The sequence below is a fragment of the Lonchura striata genome, chromosome 1, assembly GCF_050655825.1.
Source record: "Lonchura striata isolate lonStrDom1 chromosome 1, ASM5065582v1, whole genome shotgun sequence".
Classification (NCBI taxonomy): domain Eukaryota; kingdom Metazoa; phylum Chordata; class Aves; order Passeriformes; family Estrildidae; genus Lonchura; species Lonchura striata.
The window spans coordinates 97,157,613-97,181,777 of record NC_140703.1 but is presented as its reverse complement, the minus strand read 5'-3'; the positions used below and the strand labels follow the sequence as shown (position 1 = coordinate 97,181,777).

The following is a 24,165-nucleotide window of genomic DNA, read 5'->3' as shown; positions in this document are numbered from 1 at the left end:
CTGTGGAGGCATAAGCACATATTTGCTACACCACCCCCAGTCTGAAACTATATGCAGGAATGAACCACAGACTGTTTGTTGTAGCATGTGGTAACAACCACAGGGCCCCCACTTGACCATCACTTAGCCTAGTGGCTAGCTAACTAAAATATGACCATCAAATAACTGGCCTCCTTATGAAAAAAAAAATAGGAAATATGTTTAAAATTATTGGGCACAAGGCAAATGTCTGCTTTGCTGTTTTTTTTCTGCGAGGACAGGGAACAGGAACAAAATGCTTTACTGCTTGGTGTACAATTATACTGTCAGCTCCACGAAAACGCAGATGGGTGAAGATGGTAACAACAGGCTGGTACTGTAGAAACTGCTAGTAGAAAGGGTTAAAGACTGCACTTGCTGTACATGACCACGGAGCAGACAGACCGGCAGGGTGAATTGTGATCCTCCGGAGCACACGCACACAGACAGGGACACCTTCTGTCCTCCGTGCGCGCAGTGCCCACCTGTCCAGCGCCCCGGTGCCCGGCCCGGCTCGGCCGGCGCCGCTTCGCGCGGAGATGCGCCGCTCTTGGCGGGGGTCTGTGGATGGAGATGCGGTTTCTGTAGCGCTGGGCTGGCTGCGGGGAGCCATTGGCTGGCGGCTTTGTGAATTTCATTCAGTTTGGTCCAATAGCGGGAGGAGAGCGCCTGGTACAGCCTGGACCTCTCCCCCCCTCCTCTTCCCCCCCCCCCCACCACCCCCCATCTCCCTCTCGCTCCCAGCTCGCCTTGCCTTGCAGATCAGTCTCTCCGCGGCTCGGTCTTTCTGCATAGGCAATCACAGCTCCTACTTGCAGACTCAACTCCCTCTCGCACTGATTGCAATGAATTTTCTGCCTGAATGTAGGTCGCTTACAACCGAGAACACCAGTTTCCTTCAAATCCAGTGTTGTTGTCTTTCTTCTTGTTATTTTTAATTTTTCCCCCTTTTCGTGGTCGTTGCATTCCTTTGGAGAAGCCAATCGCATTGGATTCCAAAAAGGAGAGCAGGAACCGTATGTGAATAATCCTGGCTGCATGATAGCCCGAGAGGATTTCCTGAAAGATTCTGGCTGTGTAAAAAAGACCCCTATGCTTCTGCAGCTATTCCAGTGTTAAGGTAGGAGTACCGGATTTGCAGTTTGAGTGTTCATTTGCATTTTTTTTCCTGTTGTTTTTTTTTTTTTTTTTTTTTCTGTTCACCCCCCCCCCCCTTTTTTTTTTTTTTTTTCTCGGCGAGGGTGGGGGAAGAGAGGGAGAGGTGTTGCAGTTGGTACTCTGGCAAAGGGCGAGCAGTTTGCTGCAGTCGACTGTGCTTTTACTTTTCCCATCATGATAATGCGATACTTTCTTTTTGACATTTCCACCATCATACGCGATCTTCTTGTCACATATGCATATTTATGCAAATTTATTTCTTTTTTACCCACTTCGGTCCGTCCCTTATATACCCCTTGCACCATAATTTGTTTGGAGGCATTTTGCTGCAATCAGCTATTTGGAAAGGCTCTGAGGTTCTGTGTGAGATGTTTACAAAGTAGCTTTGCCGTACGGGGAAATAAACAGAAGAGTGTGGAGGAGAGGAGGGAAAAATATCTGCAGTACAGGCAGAGAAAGAAAGAGCGAAGCCACAGTTTCTTGCAAGCGCAAAGAGGGGCAGGAGCGGTACCTCATGCTCTGTGTGAGCCTGTGGTTTTCAGGGAAACACAAAACCAACACGTAGGGTTTTCGTTATCCACTTTCCTTGCCACCACCACAGCCACGAAAAAGCAAAAAGGGACGGGGACGGGGGGAGGGGGGACGACGACAAGGGAGGTGGCTGCTCGGAGGAAATCTCGGATCTTCTGGGATTAAGCGGTTCACCCGCTTTCGCTTAAACTATTCTGTGGTGGGTTTTCTTTCCTCCTCCCTTTCCCCCTTTTTTTCCCCCCTTTCTTTTCTCCTTCTCTTTTCTTTTTTTCCCTTCTTTATTTCCTTTCCGGGCACGGGTAAAATGCCCGCTTTTGTGATGGGCATGGGCTTCCGCACGTGATGGAGCGGGGACTGGCACTGGGGAGAGCCAGCGTGCGCGAACCGGTGGCGGGGGGCGGGGGGAAAAGAAAAGGAGAAAAAAAAAAAGAGACAAGCACCAAGCACCACCACCACCCCCCTCTCTTTCCCAGCTCGGCAGTAAATCGGCTTCTCTGCAAAGCTGGGGCGGGGGCGGGCGAGGCGGGGGCCGGCGTGCTTTGCCCCTTCGCCGCGGGAGAGGCCGCCGGCAGCCCCGCACCGCCGCGGGCAGCGGGGGCGGCCGCGCCGCAGCCGCGCTGACGGACGGGGCCGGAGCGGCCGCCGTTCCGCCCGCCCCCGCGCGCATCTCGCGGGCGCGCCGGGTCGGGGCGGGCAGGGCGCGCTCTGCGGAAGGGTGCGGGGCACGGGCAGCGGGAGCGGCTCGGGGCGGGTGTCCCGCCGCCGTGCCCGGAGCGGGGCTGTGGATAGATGGCGTCGCGGCCGGGAAACTTGGCCGGGTTGGGCGAGCGGCGTGAGGGGGGAGAGAAGTTTGCGGGGGCCGCGGCGGCAGAGGCGGGGCGCGGCCGCCAGGTGGCGGTGCGGGCCCTTCCAGCCGCGCGCCCGCCGCCCCCCGCGCCGCGGCGCCGCGCGCCCCCCGCGGGCCCGTCCCGCGCGCGCCGCCCGGAGCTGGGGCCATCAGCCGGCCCGGCCCGGGCGGCAGCGCCGGGGCCTGAGGGAGGGAGGGCGGAGACAGCCCGGGGAGAGCCCCCGGGGAGAGAGAGCCCCCGGGGAGAGCGAGCCCCCGGGGAGAGAGAGCCCCCGGGGAGAGAGAGCCCCCGGAGAGAGCCCCCGGAGGCGCTGCCAGGTGCGAGGGACTCGGCCGGGCGGGCAGCCAGGAGGGACGGCAGCACCTGAGCTGTGATTCACGGTGCCCGCGCCCGGCTGTCCGTCTGCAGCCTCCCTGGAGCTGCTGCCTTGCGTAGGGATGGCTGAAACGCGGCGGCCGAGTTGGGATGTTTGGTATTTGGAGAGAAAGCAACACCACCAGAAAAACCCAAAATATACCCCCCACACCACCATTGAAAACACCCCTTTAGCCTGATGTTTGATGAGTGCTGAAAGCAAGCACTGAAAAAATTCTAGTTTGGTTTTAAATGAAGAACGTTAAGGACGTACGTGCATGTGTTTAGGAGGTTAGAATTCAAAGCTTAATTGGAGGAATTTACAATTATACCAAAATGGAAATCCCTGCTATTCTTCTCTTCTCAAAACATAAAAACATCTGCTAATGCAGATCTCATATATTAAAGGGTAATATTTTCCTCATATCATGTGGGACAAAAATTTTTATTAGATGTATATATCCTCAGCACTAAAGAAATAAACTATTTGTCACCTTAAGGATCAATTATTTGCACTAGTTTTAAATCCTAGCTAAGAACACTTCTTTGCATTGTAAAAGTGAACTGATTTAATATGTCAAATGAACTCTCTATTTTATTTTCATTCTAATTACTCTGTATCCTATCTATTAATATCTGTGTCGACTTCTGTATAGGTAACCTTTATATATGTGCATTAAGGCAGGAAATTCCAAGTATTTTTTGCTTATATTGCTGAGTAGAGGGTTGCATGCATTGTCTTATGAATCATATTCCAATGAATCATTAAGATTTGAGAACCATAAAAACATGTCTTGCAGTTTCTGGTCACTCAAAACAGCAAAGTCTATGGTGGCATGTATTTTTCTCAGAATCATAGAAAAAGAAATTTAATTTTGACATATTTATATTTGCAAAATTATTAGTCCTTTGTTTATAAATACAGCTATTATTATCCTTTCTCTCTCTTCTCTATTCATATGCCAGTGTATCGTATAGATCCAATTTTTTTTGGTGGTTTGTGGCAAGTGCAACCTATTAATTTGTACCAAATACTAAAACTGAAATTCAGTTTGACATCCAAAATATCTTGGTCTTATATTCAATGAAAAATAAATAAAAAAAAAAATCCATTTAGCTCTGAATTAGCTTGCTTCTCAAGAGGACCAAGCTAATTCAGAGCTAATTTGAATTCTTTTTTTTTTTTTTTTTAAATTTTTCATTGAATCTAATGGTCCTTAGTTTTGATCTCTACTGGAATACATTCATATAGATAAGAAAATACATTTTCCTTCTTCTGTGTTTCTGGAGGAAATGATTACTCACCCACTATAGTTTTAAAATGCAGCGCTGTATCATGAAAATGTAGACTGTAAATCCAGAAATTCCCAATGTTTTTTTCTTGATCAGCAAAGCACAGTTATCAGTGTAATTTCTTTTAAAGTCATCACAATGCGAGCAAACAAAAACAAGCCTCATAGCGTGAACAGAACAGGCCAACTGGATTAAATTAGGACAAGTGATAAAACTGGTAGGTTTACTGGAGATGTCGTGCTAGCCTATATATTGTGTAGTTTTCCAAATACTTTAGCTAATCCCATGTTCTTGGGCAGATCATTCTCCTGAAAATGTTTACATTTGAGAAAAATGTCAATCCTAATAGCATCCTTCAGCTGGAGACCAAGAGGCAGAAAGAAAACCTATTTAACTGAAGCTTTGTATTAAAAATATTATATAGAAACAAGGATCTGTTTGGCCTTTTTTATTTTTTTAACAAAAGATTGATTCAAGCAACACTTACTAAATGCTACATAGAGGTTTGCACGTTTGTTTTTGACAGGTTCTCAATACAGCCTCCTCTTGGCCTTTCAAACATGCACACTGCTATTTGATGGCTGAATCACATAGTGTAAAGAACAGCTCCACCTGGGTAGGACAGGAATAAGCATCGTGCTATAACCAGCATATAATTTAGTCATTCTGTTGCTTGAAGACTTGTCATCAGGATTCAAGATCTCTTCTGCATGAGTAAATTGGTTAGTTTTGTGCACAGAATTACAAGGCTGGGAGTCTTTACAGAAATAAAAATCTAATAAAACATAAACAAAAGCTGCACAAATCAATGTAAGTATCTCATGTCCAGCTGCAGCTATCCTCTGTCACAGTTCAACTCAGGTGCTCTCAAGAAATGTTTGTAAAGCATTTATGCTGTGAGCCATTTTGATCCTCACATCTGACAAGGTTATGTACTCAACTATGTCACCTTTTAATGGTTCTCCACTTCTTATTGTATTTGTTTTACTAATCCCCAGATTGGATTTGAAAGAAAAATTAAAAAAACACCATTAAAAAAAATCCCCAAACACCAACAAGAAAAAACACTTTGCTGTCTAGTGGAGGAAGAGAAAGTTACAAGTTTTATTGTCAATACTCTTGGAAACTTTTTAGCAATGAGACAAGACACAATGGTAATAAACTTTTCTCAACTTGGATATAAGGGTAGAGAATAGAAAACTGGAAGATACAATTTTTAGACAGCAGTGGCTGAATTTAAAAAAGCAGGAAATTCTGGAAACGTTTCCAGGAAGCTCATCCCTCTTTAAGCTCATCCCCCCATGTAAACAAATGGGGATGAATTTTGACATTAAAAATAAGCTGTATGTGAAACAAGGTTGCTTTATGGCTTGGATGCATAGCTGACATAAGAGACTGAATAGAAGCAGCCCCTGTAGAACACTGGCTTATCCTGTGAGATCTGCAGTGGGGCTTTACCAGTGTCACAACTAATTCAAACCGAATGCATTACCACATGCTGGAACAATCCCTAGCTAGGAATGCTCAGATTTGTACTGTAATAATCTAAAAATAAATTGTAGTCACTGATGTCACAATGTATGATTCTTTCAGCTGTCTTCTGCACTGAGCCCACACACCACTCATTGTCATTTCAGTAAGTGGCAAGCTCTAGTGGAGGGTTAGGATTTTCCATGCTTGTCTATCTTCTGTTATTTATGTGCTGACTGAGATTTGAAACTTGATGGGGAGATAAGCTTTGAAAATGAGTGGCACTCTTACTGACTCTGGAGTTACTGTTACAATTTCATATATAGTATGACTATAAATAGAAATTTGTATTTACTTGTGTATGAATTTGTTTTGAAATAAATTAAAAATACTTTTGAGATTTAGTTACACAGATCATTAAGACTAAGCCCCTTCAATGTTTCACCATAATAGATGACACATGAAATAATGTTGGCATGATTTGATGGTAGCAAACTTCCATCTAGCAGTATTTTTCAGATTTGCATGTGTTCCATGCAGCAGACAAAATGAGATAGACCACTGCTTCTCTGTTCAGACAGTCCAGAGGGAAGACTTTTCCTTTGTCCTCCAGCTGGAGATAGTCATTGCCAATTAGGAGAGGTCTAGGACAGCCAGAAATGAAAGAGGACAATCATGAATAGGATTTCTGACCCAAAGTGTTAATTGAAGTGGTCTAATGGCTTGATTATTTTGCAAATTGCTGCTACTGTAGTGTCTGTGTGGGCTAAAGTCTCAGTACAGACCTGGAAGGAAGAGATTTTCAATCTCTGCAGTAGTGTTGCTGTCAGGTTAATAATGGCCTTTCCAGGACTGACCAGTGATCTTAGTCAGTGCCATCATGTGGTGATCTTGTGATATTGTTGTCAGACATAGCTGGGTTAGTGAGCAAGCTTCTTGAAGTGTTAACAACACTTTGGACCCTTAGCGAGAAGATATGCAGTTTAATGCCAACAATTCTTTCAATGATTTTTGAAAGAATTGTTTAGAGAAATAGCATGGAGAGGGCTCAAATAAATTAGTTATATTTTCTGTAACTGGATTTCTTTTACCAGAGTTTTAAACTCTGTTAGAAAGTAAGTTAACAGACTTCAATAAATCTCCTGCTTGGTATGTATTTTTGCTCCAAAACAGATTTTGAAGTAATTATCTCCAAATATCTATTTCTTCTATTCCAATAAACAAATACTATATTATTTATCACATTTTGACTTCTGATATATAAAAGCCTTACTTTGTATCAATCCAAATGTAATAAAACCAGGATAAAACTGATAGCCTCTTTTGAAATAAAAGAATTTTGAATCAAGTCAGATTTCTATTGTTTATTCATATATCTTTTTTTGTACTGATTTTTGTGGTACTGATTTTAGACTTAAATTTTGCATAAATCTTATGCTTGGAAGTAGATGTATCAGACAGTTTTTCTCCTCTTAAATAAAGTTTTTTGCAGACACTACAAAGAACTCTGCAGTTAAAAAGAACAGAGGCTTACTCAACAATTATCAGTAGTTTAATTATGCAACTAAAAATTCTTTCTCTAAAAATAAATAAGCTTTTCTTCCCCCCACCCCCCTCTTTATTTCTTTACTTACTTTACTCCAACATATATATAATTTCTACTTATATGTCACTTATCCATGAAATACCTCTTCTGCGTACTTGGTTATATGCAGAACAAATTACTTTGAAATCGTATAATATATATGTTTATTTCTTGAGATATGATTCTATCTTTTCTGGTCTATTGTGATTGTCTTCCAGACGTATCTTTTCAAATAAACAAAATTAATATTTTCTTTATGTAGAACGCCATATAAGATATAAGCCATATGCTTTCTAATGTACAATACATTGTTACTCATTTTCTTACAGGACATAGCATAAACCCTTAACATTAAAAGACATGTGCAACAGGACCAAGATAAATGGACCATTGACAGATTAGTGCAATGCAATGAGGTCTGTTGGATTCAGTGTAAAGATACCTGTTAAGTTCAAGAGGCTTTTGGTCAGGTTCTGGGAGAAAGTAGTATCTGGATAAAATTATATGGAGCATTTCCATAGAGCTGGCAATATCATATATAATGCTTAAAATTTTTCTTCCAACTTCCCATTAACTTCTGCTAATGAAATTGCCTTCAAACCTTTGTTTGAAAAATAAGAAAGCACAAGCTCTGAAAAATAATGCATCTTCATCCCTTCCTTGAAGAGCTTGCTATAATCATGGAAGATTATGCACACTAACAGAGTATGCTAGATGATACAGGACCATGTTTTCTCAACTCATGTTTTATTGGTGACTGTGTTTATAAAGACAAATTGTTATACAGTCCTGGTTCCATCTATGATTTCTTTCTGAAGTTTCTTGGATTTGCTTGTCAAAGGAACTAGGGGTGTGTCAGATAGGGTATTCACATCCAGTCTGTTCACCTTTTGATTCAATTATCCCATTAGCTGTGGTGGTACTCAGGTTTTTGCCAACTCTCCAAACTAGCATTTTAACACTGGTAGATAATTCTTCTGGATATTCAATAGCAATATTTTTGGATCATAGATTTCATTATTATTTTATAGGTGATTTGTGACAAAAAACAAGGGGCAAAAATCCTCTTCTGGATTCCAGAAGAACTATGCAAGAGGTGAAGCCCATGTAAATCTTTGGTACATCTGCCATTGACAAAACTCTCTCACATTTATTAATTGGTAGGAATGTACCTGGATGTCATGGGATGTCTTATGCAAAAAATAGAAAAAGATTATAGCAACAACTAGAGGAAGTAGCTAGTGAATTGTTGCTGTATGAAATTTACCCTTCACTCAAAGGTTCGATGACTTCAGGAAAGCAGTCATCAATCATAGTGTTTCTTCTCAGTCAGATATGTAGTCACTGATTGGTTTGCTATAGTTTCCAAAAACAAATATATCTCTACCAATAATGTAATTATTATTATTATTATGTCTGCCTATGCTGTTTTATATCATCTACATGAAAGCAAAGATAAGTTCTCAGTACACAATGGCGTGAGGGGAAGTAGAACTTCCTGCAAATTATACACAGCTGGACAGATGAGCTGTGGTGCCTGAGGCTGTGAATTTGTATTAACACAGCCAGCAGTAGGTCTGCTTCCTGAATTAGAAATGTTCAGTGTGTGTAGTTTTCAAATGTGCAGGTGGTGAATTTGGGGACAGATGATGTAGATCCAGTGGTTTTCACAGATTAAATAATAGCAGTTGGCATAACTGGAAATTAGTCATGGAGCCTCGTGAGAGAGCTAGCGTGTTAATTTCATGCTCACTGTGATAATACTTGATTTAGTTCAGGTACACAAGTTACAGTGCAGGTGGACTTACTGCTTAAATCTAGAGTCTAGCAGCTATTAAGAAAATACATTGCTTTGTTTAATCCTACATTTATTATGTCTTTCTTTTTGGCAAGATCTTGTAGTTAAGTGTGAATTCCATTTTTTGAAGACAAATGCTTCTTGTTTCTATTGGTTTGATATCTACATAGAGATGTTTCAAATACAGCATGTTAGGACTGTGGAATGCAGGCCACCTGGCACCTTAAAACAAAAACAAAACCACCAAACTTGTTCCATTACTCTTACACCAAGTTGTTATGGTCATAGAGAGGCATGGAAGCAGAAGCAAAAGTTCCTCCCTAGAAGAGTTGGCTGACCTTCTCTTGTGCTGTAGAGTAGCAAATGTATATATCCTTGTAACTTTCAATCTGCATTTTCTTTTTCCTGTTGGTTTAGGAAATAAGATGTTCTAGTGAATTTTCCTCTTGTCCAAATCTGTCTTGTCTATAAAAGTTTTAGCTTGAGAAAGCTGAAATTAGAGCATATAGTTAGAATATTTTATTTTCTCTTTCTTAATTTTCTGCAAATTTTTGTTGTTGTTTGTTTTTCTTTTTCTGTAACTTTTTAATTTGTCTTAGCATCCCAGAGCCTGTGAAATGTTTTCCACTCATGACATGATAAAGGTGTAATACTGGTCAATATGATGACCAATAAAGTGGAAGCTCCACTAATTCTTGGGTGTTTTGCATTAGCAGTTCTCTTATTCTGAGTTTGAGTGTCTTTTTGTGAAGGTTTTCTTGTTCTGGCCATGAAAATTATATTAGCTATGTAGAACTTACACTAGCAATGCTGTAGAAAGGTCAGGAGATGGGAGCAGTTGTAATAGTGCCAGTGTGTTGAATTCTCTTAGCTATTAAATACATAAGATTGGAAGGCTAAATAAGCCTTGCATTTTATATATAAATAAATGATCACTGGGTAACAACACTTCACAGAAACATCCTTCTGTGGTAGATTTTATTTTCTGATTGCCCCTGGAGAGTGGTCATTTGGTCAGGCTTGATACTTCACTGCTTCCTGAAATCAGTTAGAGATGGTTTATTCAAGAGGAAACAAAATGTGTAAATAGGACAAGATTCTGTCTGGAGCCTGAGACATCAATGAAATGATGGAGAAATGGCAGTTCCATTTTGGGAGACAATTAATGGGTTTCTTAACAGCAGTGATAGCACTTATAACACCACTTCTAGCTCTTAAGGCCTGAAAGCTAAGCACTAAGCATATTAATGTCTAAAATGTGGAGATTGCATATTCCAGTTCTTACCTTCTCTGTGAAAGGTAAGGATGCTTCCTAAATGACCTAACCTGTCCCTCTCTTACTCATCATCCCCAGCATGTTGGGGTGTTTTCCTTCTCTTGCTTATTACTGCCTCAAGAGGCCCATTCTAGTCAGAGTCTGTAAACAGGCACTGAGTTGCAGACAGATGACCAGTTTCAAAAGAAGGTTATAACAGGATTTTCTTCCACAGAAAATGAGCACGATGACACACAGGGATAGTAGACACACAAGAGCATAGAGAATACAGTAGTAGTAGGAATGGCAGTTCACATACTGTGTTCCATACTTTAGAGAATTTAAACCAGCAGGATATAAATCAAGTTGGATTTACAACAGGAGCTGATGCTTCTGAACATGAGCGTTTGGTTTAGTTTGAGGGGGTAAAATGTACCTTGACCTTACTGGGCAAGGTAAAAGTACAATTTTTAGTATCATCATCCCTCAGTAGAAATCTAGATCTTACACTTTGAAATTGAGTCTGTTTTCTTCTGAATAGTATTTTAAATTTTTTGTCCTAATAAAGCATTTATATAAAGTAGTTATTGCTATGATCATTGAATATATTTTTAGTTAGGAATGTTTGCTTATCTGTTTTTTTTTTTAAGCTATTTGTCCCAAGAATCAGGAAAACTCATCTTTTTTGTTTCACTTAAAATACTTTGGATTTTGGAGTGTTTGATTGTTTTGCTCTGTTTTGTTGAGGTTTTTTGTGGGAGGTCAGTGTGGGTTTGTTTGTTTGGGGTTTTTTATTTGTTTATTTTTGTTCTCATGTATTTTTTAATTTTTTTTTGTCCATGTGCTTTTGCTTTTTTCCCCCTCATATGCTAAATTTTACTATTAACTTGCAGTTTCTCAGAGAAGTGAGTTTTGCAGAGAAGTGCATGAAGAATGTGAAGAAATTTACCCAGGGTTATATAAAGGCAGGTTTAACAAATTGTGGGTTTTAATGGTTCTGTCACTGGTACATGGGGGTGAGGGAAAGAAAATTAAAGTAAAATGCCTTCATCCTACTCATATACATCACTTAAAGATATTAAAGTAATAGTTGATAAAGACCATGCAGTTGGTGCTTAACCATTATTTTACATCTAAGATATATTCCATAGTTACAAAACTTTTTTCTGTTCACATTTTAAAACAGAATTTATATACTTTGCTTAGCTCAAAACTTGCTAAGAAATATAGCAGATGGAAGAAAGCAGATTTTCCTCAGAGGTTGAAGAGTGCTAGCCTTTCATGTTCTTAACAAGCAACCTTCCCCTATTTATATAAATGAACATATTGCATACAACAGCAATTTTGAGAGCAATTTTTCTTTGCTTACTGTGAACTGTATAGTTAAAAGATTACAAGCATGACTATAACCTCATTAACACTGTTTTTGTATTGGTTTGTACCACTGCTTTCAATGACACTATGCCTAATATCTGAGTGTCTAAAAGTATTTACTGCTTAAAAAAGGATAGGCAGGTTCTAGGATTTCCTCCTCCTTTTGCAGCTAATATCTCATCACTTAATGTATTGATTTGGCAGAGGTCTCTTTTCAGCTAAGAAGAACTTGTTCCCTGTGGAGTAAATTGTTTACCAGACAGCTATATGTGTTTGCCTTAGCAAATCTGAGTGAAATGGTCCATCACAAATTCATGTAACTGCATTAACCTTCTTGACATTGTGACTCTGAAAAGTTAAGATGAGGATAGAGGTGAATGACAGGAGATGGTGAAAATGAACATAATGCACATATTACTGTATGGGAATAGGCTTAGAACTTAAGCGATTTGTAGATATAAATTTATCTTTTAAATTTATTTGTCCCCTTTAGATGATTCTTGTTAAACAGGAAGAGTATGTTTTATCAGAATTTTAGTTCTTAATTCACATTAATTTCTAGTATGTACTCAGATTTTATGTTTAGACAGGCAGAAGTTGAAGGTACAGAAGGAAGAAAATGGATGGAAAAACTTAATCACAACATTTTTTATTACTTTACACCAATTTCTTTTTCTGCTCTGACATGTACCAGGATTGATTATTTATAGTACATACTTTCTATGAATAAATAAGCACTGAATTTTCTATAAGAAGATATCTCAGACTAGAACTAGTTTTCTAGAGAAGATTAATAAAAATATACCTGAAGAATTCAACTTTCTAGAACAATATATTGCCTTTATTTGTAAAAACATAAAAAATATTCCACTAAAAAAATTGGATGAAGAATCTACACTTTGCCAGACTGTTACATACTGTCCAGAGTCTTTCATATATGTTCAGAATAGTTTGGGGGAGGGCAGAAAGAAACAAAGAAATTAATTTATTATTTATTTTTGTTTCTTTTTTCTTTCTTTGTTTAGATTTTATTTGCCTAATGTACTGTATGAGACAAAATGGATTTCAGATTATCTAGACTGATAACCTGCAACAGTGCTCAATCTTAATTCAGAAATGCATAAAATGGCTACTTTACGGAAGGGGAGGAGAAGGTGAAGATTTATGTCTAGCCCAAATATAGAATCAGAATACAGCTCCAGCACTCAGACAGGGAAATATTTCTGGGTTCTCTGACCTGGATGTAACTGAAGTCATGCCAGGAATCACTCTTGCTTATTCACAGTGATTTTGAAAGCAGTAATTTCATGGACTGCCATGATGTGGCATGTACAGAACAACCAGGGGATCAGGCACAGCCAACGTGGGTTTAGGAAAGGTAGTTCCTGCTTGACCAATGTGATCTCCTTTGATGACCAGGTTACCTGCCTAGTGGATGAGGGAAATGCTGTTGTCTGCCTGGATTTCAGTAAAGCCTTTGACACCATCTCCCCCAGCGTTCTCCCAGAGGAACTGGCAACCCATGTCTTGAACAGGTGCACTCTTGGCTGGGATGAAAAATGGCTGGATGGCTGGGTCCAGAGAGGGGTGGTGGGTGGAGTTACCCTGAGACGTCAGCTAGCCACAAGTGGTGTTCTCGAGGGCTCAGTGCTGGGGCCAGTCCTATTTTATATCTTTATTAATGATCAAGTGCATTCTTAAAAGTTTGCAGAGGACAGCAGGTTGTATTGGAAGTTTGATCTTCTGGAGGGTAGGAAGGCTCTGCAGAGGGATCTGGACAGCATGAATCGATGGGGCAATGCCAGCTGTATGAGGTGCAGTAAGGTGAATTTCCACATCCCGCACTTCAGTCATAACAACCCCATGTAGGTTTTCAGCCCAGAAACATGGGAAAGAATTTTCATTCTAGATTTTCATATGTATTATTACACAAAGGGTGTTCATTTCAATTGAAGTATGGTAATTTTTAGGTTCAAGTGTTGCATGTCTATGCACTACATATGAGGCTTTTGTACTGTAAAGTCTACAAAACAAAAGGTAAGGAAAGGTGAAGCAGGAGGGTGGACAAAAGAGGAGCCATTCTGACTGTATTGATGGTACTTCCCATAAGTACCTACCATAAAACAAACACTATTGGGATTTGCAATTGCACGGCTGTCATAATAAAAACACAAGACCTAATGTGTGACTACATCAAGAGAAAAAGAAAAATGATGTTATGGAGGGCTCGGGAAAACACTGCTTCAGTGGCTTAGATGATAGCTTACAGGGCTGTGAATTGCAGACCCTTGACATTACTGAGGTTGAGATACTAATTTACTCAAGGCAAAACATGATTTAACAGCATTTATGAATGAAAAATTTGTATTGGATCACTTAAACTTAACATCAGAGATATAAAAATGAGGATCATGTAGGCGTAACTTAGAACTTTTGCCTGGATACTTTCTTTTTCTCAAAAAGGAAGAGTATAGAGAATTCTAAGGGTATTTTTGTTTGTCTTTATCTTGCTTTAGGTAAAGACATAGTGTATCAGTAAATACCTTCATTTTTAAACTATATAATGATATTTTAAAGCAAAACCCCATAATTTATGTTTTACTATATTCATCAAAGTGGAGCAAATACTTTTTTGTACGCTGTTTGGAAGTTCTAGGTGACTTTGTATCCCTTTATAACTTCTATTATTCCATAATGGATTCTTTGGAAGGAAGGATGTCCTCTCTTCCTAAGACTACATAATTTATCAAACAGTAATTGCCATGGTGCATTTAGATGTACTATGACTTTGTAAATCATCACAAGAATTGCCTGATATCCACATTACCCAATGCCTCAAGGTATTCCAAAATACAAAATCTAGCCACAGGCATTAACAACACACACAGTGATTGCTGTCATATTTTGGTGCTGTTCCCAGAAATGCCACATTCAGAAGGTTGTACTTTGAGGAATGATGCTGCATAATCAGCTGGCTAAATTCATTAGAAGCTGAGGTACCACAACAGGGAGTACAATGTTATCCTTGATGCTCTTGGCTTTTGTGGTGGCAAACAGCAGTACCCACAGAATTTTTTGATCTGGTTAACAACTGATTCATTCTTTCAAACTATTCCCAACACTGGCAAGTTGGTTTTTTTTTTTTTTTTTTCACCACATCTTTTAGATTAGCTTCAGCTTTCTTTCCTGAGAAAGCGCTGAAAAAAGGCAGAAGTTCCTCAACAGTCCAGGTAACTACTTTGGACAATGAGATCAGCTGTTCAGTGGCTGAATGTCAGGTTTATTATTCTAAGGGCTTGGCTGATACAAACTGAAGAGGTTTAGAAATTGTGACTGTTAATTCTGGACTGTTCTGCTGTAAGAAATAGGGAAAACCACCACCCTCCTCCCCTCCACCCAAAAGAAAAAAACAACTAAACCCCTTCTTTTACCATATGCCTAAATCATTAGGGGTTGATGAAAAATCCTTACAGGGTTGCTGTTCTGTTTCCCAGTGTGAAATGTATATGTTCATTAAGGCCATGTTTAAAGTTTTTTGTCAAATGTCTACTGAATATATTGCACAAACTAGAAGAGCTAGAGAGGAAGGCATTTTAGTTTTAGTCCATATATTCTATATAATCAATTCATATTCACATGTACTGAGCTTTATGACAAAAGTTTCACACATTTTTTCCACAGCTGGTTCAATGAAGACAGTTTTGGTGAGGCACAAACAACCTCTGTATTTCAGTGATATTTCTACTAGTAGATGAGCATCTTTCTCTCAAAGATGTCTTTATCTTTGGACTCTATCTGTCTGCCAGAGCTTTTTACTTCTTGTTAGTATATATACACACCTGTCTGAGACACCCATATTATTGGTGAAAGAAAGGTCCCTTACAATTTATTCCTTTATTGTTATTTCTGTTTACGTAAAATTACAGGTCTTTTTTAAAGGTAAAGGACTCCTCTTTTCATGGCTTACAGTTCTTAATGTTTGAATACCTGTGTCATTCTCAAACACATTTTCCTTACGAAGCTGTGGGATTGTTGGATGTCTGATATGCTTGAGTGCCACTGATAGTCTAGAATATAGCCTTAATTTTAGGTTATTACTGTACCTATCAGAGCCTTGAATCATTAGACTGTATTCCTTTCTGAACTTTTGCATGCTAGCACATTTGTCAGGTTTTCATGGGTTATTGGTGTCAAAAAATTTCATTGTTCTATCCAACATTGTCATTCAATGGTTTTAGGTGTATGTAAAAAATATCAACTACTCATTTTTGATGTATGCAAATTGTTACGTATGAAAGAAATGGAGTATTTTATATGCTAATGACCTCCAAGTACATTCTGTGTGAGACATCCTTTTGAAGAAATGTGTGGAGGAGTTTTACAGGATTTTCAATTATTCTGAATGTAAAAGGGGTGAAAAAAATACAAGGGGTATATAATCTATTTGAAATAATTATAATAGATATGTTTTACTGTGGCTGAGTTTAAGGTCTCAGACTGTCATCTCTTATTGCTTTGGATGTTTTGATAAGCAGAAAAAAGTGGAGATGTGCCTGATTTTTTTGGGACTGGTGAAATGCAATGTAGAACTTTTAAAGGTCTAAGTTCACAATATAATCACTGGAAACTTCATATGTATTTCAGAAGGAAAAACTCCACATGTTGCCTGCTTAAATATATTTAACACAAAACATAAAATTTAAACTTCCAAGAGCAGCAACAAAACCAGCAGCTTTCATTTCTAGCTAACACTGAATATTTTAAAACCCCTACTCTTTTCGGAATTATGAATTGCAGTATAAAAATTTGGAAGCAGAAGACTAGCTTCATTATTTATAATAATAGGTGACCACATTATATAATTCTAATGACCAATAATTCTGTTTCAATATTTTCCTGAAGTATACCAGTGAAGGGAATAGTTAATATAGTGGTTGCAGCAGCATAGGTCTCTCCATTCAGAAGCAACTTTTAATATTTCTCACATGGAAAGGCTAAAGAATAAGACATATATGAATTTATTTTTTTAAATTCAAACTCATGTTAAAAAACATTTTTCAAATGAAAAATTTTCAGGTTCTAATAAAAATAGAATTTGTGCATGTATATGTTCATGTGTTCTTCAACTTGTGTCAATATTTGGTGCTTTTTATTGTCCAAAAAAGACTGCATGTGTCCACTTGATAATCTTGATGGCCTTAATGTAGACCTTTTTTTTAATTAATGGTTTTTAAAAAATGAAAAAAATGCAAACTCAAATTATTTTAAAAATGAAAAAGAGGTCACCTGTAATGTTATTTTATTGTGAACAACTCTCACTTGAATACCCTCTATGGGAGGGTTTTTTGAGGGCATCCATTGCAGATGGATTCTTGAGTGGAATACTAGCATTTTTTCATGCACCAGCAAGTAGATAGTGATAATCCCTGTTCACAGTTGGAAGTGCTTACATGGCAAGAATCTAATTTCAAAACCTTATGAGCTGTGTTTTCTACAAAGATTTTTTTCTTGATATTTTAACTTCATTTTCAAGTCCTGAGACTATTAGTAAAAAAAATAAAAAAATAACTAATTCAAAGTTAAAAACTCTACCTAAAAACTCCTGTAAGTGTTAAGAGCTGTATTTAAAAACAACAAGCATTTGCTCTGATATCCTGTTGTTTACTGAGGAAATATAAAAATTAAATTATTAACTAAAATCAGATGATAACTACAACTCAACAGGTATTTATCACTTAGCTATCTATGAGTCTCAATTGCATTTTAGACATATGAATAGGAAAAAAAAGGAGAAAGAATTGCAAACTGCAATGCTTTTAAGTGTTTGCGATTAAAATGATATATTATGGGAAGATTTAGTATATTTGTAGAAACTTCAAATTTTTACTTGCATTCAGAATACCTTTGTTAGCATATTTACCTGTGGTTGGAAAATTTTTTATACATTAGGGAAATATTGATGTAAAATAACATACACAACATTTAGAGTTTGCAGTACTGGAAAAACACAAGGATTTTATTGCTGCATGGGTTTGAGTTATTTTTCAAAACTTTTGAAGATCAGGCCTCTTAGGTGGTTCCTGGTGTGATCTTACACTTTGTCATTATCCTTCCAGCTTCTAACTTCTGCACACGTGTTTTTCAGGAGTCTGTGTGTACTCAGAGAAGTGTTTGTACAAATATTTTAAAGCACTGTGCAGCAACTCCAAGTTACTGGATCAGTGCATGTCCTCACAGTGCCATGATAGGACTGTTCAGCCCTCCAGAGGCTGGTGCTTTGCTCAGGCAGAAAGTCCTCTGGGACCTGAACCATGGTCTTTGCAGAGGACTACAATGCAGTATGTGACCTGCCAGTTTGGTCAGCGTTAGCTTTGTTTCACTGTGAGACTCAGGGTGTATCAGCACTTCCTAGAGATTTTTGAGGTAAAATTTGTTTTGTGGTTTGCAAAGTGACAGCAATTTTGTGTTTGTAGAAGAGATTTTTAAAATACGTTTTGCTTTAATGCTCTGCTTGGACCTTGTGATAGTTATTGCTGTCACAACCATGCTCTGATTTATAAGTTTCCAGTAGCACCTACCAGCTATTGTCAGAATTGCCTCCCAAAATTATGTGTCCAATAGACTGCAGTCAAGTATGAGACAGCAAGTATGAGACTTGGATATGTGGACTGACTTCTGCAGTTTACTGATCTCGTGAGAACTTTTATTGACTTCAAAGGGCTGGATCAATCTCTTAGCTTCTGCTCAAAGCAACTGTAGCCTTTCTTCAATTTTTAATACTGAATAGTAAAAGTCCAACATATTCATAGCACATTCACTCATGAATATCTTTATTCTTCCAAGTAACAGCAGGGTAGAGAAAAGAAATTGACTTCTCAACCAGATAAATGGAAAGAGTAGAGATATTGTACACATGACAATCATAAATTTGGGGTTGTTATGACCTGTAATCAACAGCATATGATATAACCTATTGCTATTGCAGGCAGGAGATCTAAAGATGACTGACAGCCTAGAGCAAGTAAGATCTAGTTGAAAACAGAATGTTCTAAATACAGAACAATGACTCTATATATAGCCCTATAGTGAGAGAAATCTTTTCATTTCTTCTTCCGATAGAAGACAAGAGATGATTTATTTGACTTTTGGGAAGATTTAGAATCTTCGGCAAATATTCCAAGACACTGAAGACATTTTAGGCAACTTATTAAGTTCATGTAACGGAGTTTAAATAAATTTACCAACATATTGATTTCCTTCAATGGGGAAATGTGAAGGTTCTTATTATTATTGTGCTTGTTATTTGCTTGCTTAAGTAATTATTCTACAATGTCCACTGCTAATTTCAGATTATTCTAAATACAATAGATTCAGTTAGTACATGGAGTGGTTGATTAACTGAGGATTGAGATAATCCATTGTCATGCATTAATGCTTCTCTTGTGGGTATTCCAGTGACCTCTCATAACTCTTAACCTTTATCTAACATTTGGTACATGGTTCATGCAGCACAATAAAACTATAATGAATGGTTAAGTTGTAATTAATGAATTTTAATTTCTTGCATTTGACTCAATTCTTAATAGAAGACCAAAACTTTTACAATATCAAATACATTTACCACACCTTCTGTAAAACACATTAAGTCAAAATTTTAGGACTCAATGTGGCCTATTGCTGTTTGAGCTACAGGACTTCACACCATTCAGCTGACAATAAAGTAATCTGGTAGTGAAGAGGGAGGTTGTACTGCAGGCACCATGCCCCAGTTGTAGAGGGAACTTAGTTTAGTTTTCTGTCCAGAAAAATCCATGAAAACTCGTGTCACTGCCTCTTTTGTTTCTAGAGATCAGGAATTTGGTTGATCATGAGGTTCCTCTCAAGTCAAGATCCTTCTCTTGAAGGCTTCTTGTGCACTCCCAACATAATAGTAATGCTGGTAGTTGCTGCCATCATTGTTGTTCCATCACATTTTATCCCTAAAAAAGGAAACACATTTTAAAATATTTGCCTTTTTTATATATTTTGATTTTGGTAAACTGCCAAAACTTCCCTGAGAAGGGAAAACTGATAGTTTTAAGTGCAGCCTGGAAACGCCAGAATTGAATTTAATTAGAGGAAGAAAGGTTTCCAGTGGAAGACTTTTCTCCTCATTGGATTTGAGGGAAGAGGAATTGGAACCTTAGGTGTAAGTTCTCTGCAATTTTTTCTTGTTGCTCATTGTTACCAAAGTAAATTCTAGCTGTATTTAGACTGTAAACCTGGGGCAAGATTTGAAAAAAACTGGGGCAGACTCAGCTAAAGACTCAGAATGAGCCATGATCAGGAGCAGCTTGGTAGTTACTTTCATGCCTCTCTTTCTGTTTACTCCTTCTTAGAGTTATTTTATCACACCACATACACAAAAAGGGAGAGAATTGTGTTTTTATTAGAAGGCTTTGTGATGTAGACAACAGTGGGAATTAAGGCAATAGAGCAATTAAGCTGCAAGCCCAGAGGGGCTCTCATGAACCATGTGCAAGTCTTGTGGGTCTCAGATGTGTTTATGTATATGATTGTGGTTGCCAAATAGAAACTTAAGTATTTTTCTCTTCTTCTCAAAGAGGCTAAAAGAGGTTGAAGGTTGTCTACATCCCATTTCATATCACTACATTTTTTGTGGTGCTGGAAGAAGATGGAGTTGTTTCTTTTCTGTTGTTCTGACTCTGTGGCTTTCCATTGGTAGGCAGGTGATTCTGTATGAAGATTTAAACCAATTAGGAAAAACTTAAAATTTCTTCCCTTGTCTCTTGAGGTTAGAATACCAGCTGGGGATATAGAACTGCAGCAATCCTCATTCTACTTGACTTGAATCAGGCTTTTGCTCAGTTTTCACAAAAGGTACTCACTTGACATATCAGAGATTATAGTTCAAGCTGTTCTTTAGTTGCTAATATTAAATGACGCTGCTCCATAAGGAGCAATAATGATCTGCGTAATTGATGAAGTGATTCACTGGCATGAATTAGACATAACCAAACACTGAACATCTGCTATAACCTTTGCAACTGGAGCCTAGCTTGAGTCAGTCATTCTCGTGGCATATTCCATCTTTCTTGAAAAAAATTATATGTATTTACAGAAGAACAGAATAACTGACTGAGGTTTGAAGGAACCTGAGAAGATAATTTTCTTAAATCCTATGGTCAAGCAGAGACACCTAAAACTGATTGTCCAGAACAGTGTCCAGACAATATTTGAGTATCTCCAAGGAGGGGGATCCTACAGCCTTTCAGTGACCTGTGTCAGTGTTTGATCAGCCTCACAACTGAAAAGCATTTCCTGATATTCAGAGGAAATTTCCTGTATTTGTTTGTGGTCATTGCTTCTGGTCCAGTTACTGAGCCCCATTTAACACCTGAAATTTTGAACTGAGAAAAGATGAGGTTTATATAGAATTCTGTTTAATCAATATTTGAATGCTTCTAATCACACTGATTGTTTTTAGAAATCATCATATCAGATTGCTGTTGTACTTTGGGTTTGTTTCTCCCTTCTTCCCAGCTTCATCACAAGTTGCTTCTTGTGAAAATACTGCTCATTCTTTTTCACCAATCATTTTGAGACTAGTAAGAGGTTGGAAAAACACATTTCTTGCAGCTTAAATGGGTTCTTGCAGCTTGTGGGTTTTAGTCCATAGGTCAGTGTAGAATGTGGTTGTTTCTGCCCCCAGCTTCTGATCACAATCTCTACAAAGCTCTCAATACCACTTAGAATAAACAAATCATCAAGTACATTCTGGAAAGAGAAGAGACAGTGACAGGAAAGGAGATATAATATCAGGGTAAACAAAAGGGTAAATGTCTAAATGATATGAGGCTATAGTCCAGTGATGACACTTCTGTACAATCATTGTGGTTTGGACATTTATTTTTACCTGATGATATAATGCAAAATGCAGAATGATTGAACCTAATTGTTCTTTCTTTATATGTTTTCTACTAGGATGATAGCCATTCTTACTTCATTTGTGACTGCTAAATTTTAAGACATGTTTTGTGTTAAAATTTCAGTAGTGTAATCTCAAAATTTAGCAAGGTTTGTAAAGAGAGTTACCTCCACTCTGTGGAGTATGTAATTTTGAGTACTTAGAATTAAGAAGTTTAATGCTTAGATGTATTTCAAAGGTATTAGTCTGGGCAGAGAAACAGGAAATAAAGGAATGTTATAAAAAATCAGTGGCAACTAGTTTTCTTTCTTAAGAGATTGTGTGAGTTTATTCTGCTGCAGTGTTTGGTGTGGGTTTATCTTCATGTATTTTTTTCAAACCACATAGTTGTCATGATGGTGACTGAGGAAAGATATATTATGGGCTTAGAAGATGCAGATTTTGGTGATTATGTTATAGATGGAGTGATATCTGCTGGAAGAAGGATATGCTCGTCATTTGTCTGTCATTGTAGGTCCAGTCACTGTTGGTTTTTTTTGCCATGTGAACATTTCAGTCACATTGCTAACACTATGTCATGGCATCACAGGGTGCAGAAATGTTAGAGGCTCTGCATGGACAGCAGCAGGGCAGGGGCTGTCAGCCAGGACCTGCCCCCGCCCTGGTCAGGAGCAGGACAGCCAAGAGCACTGGGGCAGCTTCAGCCCCAGGCATCGGGAACCTCTCTGGTGGGCTGGGGCCAGGCTGGGCCATCGGCCGGTTTAGTGAGGTTGGTTTAGTGAGGCCGGCTTAGTGAGGCCATGTCCGGGCAGGGCTGTGGGAGCTGTGTCCGGCTCAGTGGCACAGCTGCTGTGTCCAGGCAGGGCTGTGGGGAGCTAGGGAGCAGCTCTGCTCTGGCACCTCCAGGCTGGAGCTGATGGGGGTCCAGAGTCCTGGGCAGGTCAGGACTGGTGACATCCTCAGGGATGTTCTGCGCTGAAAGTGTTTATTCTGGAGAGGCAGTTGGGTCACATTCTATGAAATGTCTTACTGACATTTCACTAATTAGGCTGACATTAGGCTAATTCAGGAGAACTGGTAAACACCATGGAGGTTAAAATGAGTAAGAGCTCAGTTTTCAAGAGAAGAAACTCTCAGAACCTTTGTTGCTTTCAGTCGGGCCCTTGTACTTTGTATCCTTGGCAACTTCCAGTTACATCAACACTGAATGGAGTGTGTGAAAACCAGCTCACTGGCATAACCAGAAATGACAATTATCTGACACATCATTTATAGAAAGGTAAAAACATTTCCACTTACGAGAGTGTTTTCATGTATGAGATTTTTATTTAATGAATTTTTAGTTATTCCAGTCTTTCTGGCTGTGAAAATTTTAGAACTTTTTCCTGAATCACGAGGGTTTTAAAAAAATCATAAAGGTGAAAGGTATATTTACTAGTTTGCTCATACATATAGAGGCATATATCATTTCATCAAAGGTAATTGCTTTACTAGTAATAACTGAAATGACAGAGATAATTAACATTACCTCGAGCAGAGCAAGTGTCTTGCTGTAATAGCTATTTAAGTGCCTTTTCATACATTTCTTGCTGTTAATTTCACAAACAAAAATAATATTAAAAGGCTCAAGGAAACTTATATATTTACCTGAAGTGAGGACCACAAGATGATCTGAACTCCATGCCACTGGGTGGATTATTCTGTCTCCTATTCATCCTATACCCTATCTGCAATCTCTGAATGCTGTACCTTGACAAGTTTAAGGGCTATTATGTGGAACTCTTGCTGTTCCATCTGATCTTTACTTTCAATATGTCTCAGCATGGTCTTGAAGCTCTCTCTGAATTTTGTTTCTTTGACTTCAGTTTTGTCCTTAGTATTTTTTTTTTTAATTCAGATTTATCTTTTCCACTCTGCTTTCCACTGTCTTTCTCCTTTAGCTGTAGCTCGTTCTCCTTTTCCTCCTCCTCCTTAATCTTAGTCTTGGCCTTTCTCTTATCCATGGTTTGAGATTCAACCTTTTCTTTTGACACAGGGCTGGCACTCTCCCCTTCTTTTTGACCTTAGACTTAACATTTCTTATGTCCTCAGGTTTTTCTGTGCCTTGTTCTACATGCTTTTTTTGGCATTGTTACTTTCTTAGAGTTCCCCTGAGGGGATTTATCATTCCATTTGCCATTCAGAATTTCTTAACATGACAAATTACTCTCTTCTGCATCCTCAGCATTTCTCTGGTCTCTGTTGCTGTTTTAGGTCTAGGCTTTATGAGTCTAATTCTTCCTGACTTCTCATAGCAGTTTGCAAATTCTTCAGAAGATTTGTTTTGTTTTGATTCAAAGTGAATCTAAAGTCTTTCTTTCCAGCCTGCTTGTTGTATTTTGGGGTTGGTTTGGTTTTGGTTTTTTTTAGTTGTTTTATCCTTGCTTTGTTATTTTTTTATCCTCAGCATGGTTTACTTTTTTTTCTTGCAAGTTTTCAGGTTTTGATTTGTAGAATTAATTATTAATTGTTTGGAACCTTATTGCGCCAATATTGTCATCCTTTTGTCCTTTG

At 38.6% G+C, this 24,165-nt stretch overlaps 1 protein-coding gene across 4 annotated transcripts in view; it reads left to right on the top strand.

The window, feature by feature from the left end:
• The first annotated feature begins 738 nt into the window (after positions 1 to 738).
• The window catches only part of NLGN4X (neuroligin 4 X-linked), a 156,529-nt gene continuing 133,102 nt past the window's right edge, over positions 739 to 24,165 (top strand). For 3 of the 4 annotated variants that reach the window (XM_021532002.4, XM_021532000.4, XM_085583990.1), the window contains exon 1: positions 739 to 1,138. The gene's annotated coding sequence lies outside the window, so the exon portion shown is untranslated. Of the gene's footprint in view, positions 1,139 to 1,882; positions 1,907 to 24,165 lie in introns of those variants that run through there. The other variant, XM_077781586.2, reaches the window with a different exon arrangement.